General features: G+C 35.6%; 1 pseudogene; it reads right to left on the minus strand.

Moving 5' to 3' along the window:
* Positions 1 to 3,271: 3,271 nt before the first annotated feature.
* LOC109676588 (lipopolysaccharide-induced tumor necrosis factor-alpha factor homolog pseudogene) lies at positions 3,272 to 3,833 on the minus strand (annotated as a pseudogene).
* Positions 3,834 to 4,073: the final 240 nt, after the last annotated feature.

Genomic DNA, 4,073 nt, shown 5'->3' on the forward strand with positions numbered 1-4,073 from the left:
TACCTGGTTGTGGTAATTTTTTTATTGTTGTATCCTTATGTGTTTTGGTATCAGCATAATACAGGCCTCACAGAATTTCCTTGGAAGAATTTCTTCCTATTTTAGTTTTTGGAACCAATTAAGGAGAATTTGTATTAGTTCTTCTTTAAATATTTGGTAGAATTTTAAAGTGAAGTCATCTGGCTTGGGCTTTTCTTTGATGGAGGTTTTTTAATTACTGACTCAATCGCATTATCTGTTATTAGTCTATTCAGTTCTTCATGATTCATTCTCGGTAAGTTATACTTATGTGTTTACCTCAATTTCTCTTATATAATTCAATTTTCTAGCCTGTAGCTATTCACATAACTTTAGTATGTCTATGGTTCAGTTGCAATGTTTCTTTTTTCATCTTTGCGTTTTGTTTGAGTTTTCTCTCTCTTCTTAGTCTAGATAGGGGTTTGTTTACTTTAAAAAATCTTATTCACACAATATATACAGTCCTGATGCACCAAGGTGAAACCCCTTGGACTGTCATTATACACTTAAAAAAATAAAGAACAGGAGGGAACAATAGATCTTTTTTGGCTGTGGGTACCAGTGCAAGGGGAATGGGCATAAGGAAAGGGTGAAAGAGGGCAAACATGGTGGATGTATGTTGTTCGTAGATTAAAATAAAGAAGTGAAACCTGTTGAAATTGTTCTACGATTAGAAGGAGGGGGGAAGAGGGAGAATAATGAAAGGGGTTATTCAGTATATTCTAAAATATACTGTAAACACATATGTAAATATCATAGTGTATCCCCCTGTACAACTATTATATGCAAATAAGTCAAAAATATGCTTTAAAGAACTTGAATAACTTGCTCTTTTTCTATTGATCATTAGTATTTTTTGCTCTGATTGTCATTTTTTTTTTCTATTAATTTTGGGTTTTAGTTTCTTTTGTTTTATGCTGGTTTCTTTCAATGGAAAGTGGTATATTTTAGATATCTCTACTTTTCTGATTGCTATAAACTTCTCTCTTAATACTGATTTTGCTTTATTCCATAGGTTTTGGTATGATAGCTCTCCATTTTCACTTGTTTAAATACTTTTCATTTCCTTATTAATTGGTTATTCAAAAATAAGTTGTTTAATCTCTGTATGCTTGTACATTTTCCAAGAGTTTTCTTGCTATCAACTAAATAGCTTTCTTCTTTGTGGCCAGAAAATGTATTTGATGTGATTTCAATTTTTGAAAATTTATCTTTTCTTGTTTCATAGTCTATGATATGATCTATCTCAGAATAATGTTCCCTGTTTTGGTAAGAAAAATGTATATTCAACTTCTATTGGATGAAAAGTTCTGTTGCTATCGGATAAGGTGATTTTTGTCCAGATTTAAAATTAACTCTGATATTTCTATAATGGATTGCTAACGTATAGCATTTGCATGTAGTAAGTTATTAAAATCAGCAGGTATTATTGCATTAATGTCTTCCTCCACTTTTAGGCCTATTAATACTATTATATATGTTGGTGGTCCAATATTGAGTACATCTATATTGAGACTTGTTATTTCCTCTTCACAAAATAACCCTTTCATCAGAACATAATGACTTCCCTTCTACATTCCTGTGATTTCCATTCACATGGGATATCTTATTCCATCTCTTATTCTACCCCATTACTTTCATTCTATCTGTGTCCCTAGAGATGAAGTATATTTTTTGTAAGCAACACACAATTGGATCTTTTTTTGTCTATTCAGTCATTCCACATCCTTATTGAAACATAAGTTCTTACTAACGTCATTATCTAACTTGTTTTCTAGTTTCATTGTGGTTTCTCTCTCCATTTCGTTGTCTCTCTCTTCTTCATATTCTGTCTCTTATTTTTCATTGATGGTTAAGCAAATTATGTTCATAATATGCTCTGAGTCTTTCATTCATATTTTTGTGTTTTCTATTGTAAATTATTACTTTGCATTAACATGAAGCTTATAATGTTATTTGATTGTAGTAAGTTAGTCTGGAATGATAGCAACTTAATGTGATCATAAAGATAAGAACACAAACAGATGAACAAAAGAGCAAGAGAAAATACATTCATAAGAAATCTTTCCAATTGCATTTTACTTCTCCTCACATTTTTTTTTTTTTACTGAGTGAACCAAAGACTATTTTTTGAAAGCAGATAACACCAAAGTACTATGTGGTATTCATAATTCACTTCCAAAATAATGACTGGCTTTTTAGAAACATGAAAGTTATCGTTGAATCAATGGCTATAACCATCTTTAATTTTCATCCAATACACAAACTTTCATTCAAGGTAGGGATTTGATTTCTACACAGTATAATTCACAGAAATTAACTGTGCTGATTTAGGATGGAAATGGGGTTCCCTGAGAGGCAAATTAGTCTCTCTTTTCATTTTAAAGATGACTTAACAGCCACTGTAGAACACTGGCCTGTCCTAGAAATCATGTTGATGTCATATAATGAACTTCATATGTGAAAAATAGAACCAGACTTTAGATTCCTTTGACACAAGAACCAGCCCCATGGCACCCCATCAGGCTCAACTGGGGTTTCTTCATCTCTCTGGCTCATGCCGGCAGAACTGCAAAAGTTTTTAAAAAACACACCAAATCCATGTTAAAGCCATAGATGAAAGCACACATTTTATTTTCTGTTCAAGAAAAAAAAAAGAGCCAGTCACTGTGGCACTGCCTGCAGTCCCGCTATTCAGGAGACTGAGGCAAAAGGATAACTTGAAGCCCAAGAGTTCAAGGTCAATCTGGGTAACATAGCACACTGGCAAATTGGAAGGAAAGTGATGTCCATTATATCCTTACAGAAAATGATTCTATAAATCCCTCCTTTCAAAGGAGGTCATATGAACAGTGAATATAATTATTGTGTGGTAAAAATATCTCTTCATGTAAAATGATGGTGTCAAGCAAGAAGAGTTGGCAAAACAATAAGAAAACCCAGCACTATTTTTATTTTATTTTACATTATGACCGCACAGATGTGCATAGTGAGTGTTAATATCCCTTCCATGCACTTAAAAATATTAAGAAGTTAATGTCTTCTCAGATTTGAGATGTCCACCAGGAAGATCCACTAAAGCAGAAAAAGAAGCCAGTCAATGGAAATCACTTATGATATGCAAATGGGAAGTCTGAATGACTCTGGGGTCACAGGTGGGCAACGGGAAACTCTTAAAACTACACTCTGGGTCAATGTTTTTGAATGTCCCATGAATGACTTCAAGCAGCAATTTCTGGAGTTTGGAGATGTGTTACTGTTGTGACATTTTCCCTCCAAAAGAAGACATGAGGTGGAACCCCTGGAGAGACAAGGTCACCAGAGTGGATCCTCTCTGGGATGGCTCGGTGATGGTCGGGTGACCACCTGCAGTGCGAGCCTCAGCATGTGTCTGATTCCTACAAGCCTTGTAGGTGCCCAGTAGGGCTTTACAATTGGGGCAATATTGGTCCATGTCTGCAGGGCATCCACGCAGAAGGGGATGAAGCAGCAACCCACGATGCACTCCAGAGGCACAGTTTCCAACTGGACATCCAGGTGAGGGTGCTGGCATTTTAAGACAGCTGGGTCACCATCATCTTGTTGCAGGAAGGGCAGCACATCTGAACCAGACCCTGGCACAAGGCTGGGTATAATACGCAGGTGGATTCATACCTTTCCCATCTGGACCTGTCTCCAGCCCAGTGGCTAGCTTGGCATGGGTGCAGGGGGTATTGGGTAGTAACTGCTAACACCCACCTTCTCTGCATAAGACAGAGGGTGGTGGGCAAGGAGGAAGGCTCTATAGCTGCCTGGTAACGTCTAGGAAGTGACATTTTATCTTAGCCTGTCAAGCTGGGAGGGCTTACATTCCTATCACTTAATATATTGACATAATTGTAATTATTTTACTTATCATGTTCAATTTGCATTCTGAAATTACAAATGGTTTATGCACCACACCTATGATATCACTGCATTATGAATTTGTGTAATTTGTATAAGGTATAATTCCCTTGTTTTCTTTTTATTCAAAAAAGTGCCTTTCTTTTAGTTTGAAAAAAAAAAAACCTTTA

The sequence above is a fragment of the Castor canadensis genome, chromosome 1 (genome assembly GCF_047511655.1).
Source record: "Castor canadensis chromosome 1, mCasCan1.hap1v2, whole genome shotgun sequence".
NCBI classification, from domain to species: Eukaryota; Metazoa; Chordata; class Mammalia; order Rodentia; family Castoridae; genus Castor; species Castor canadensis.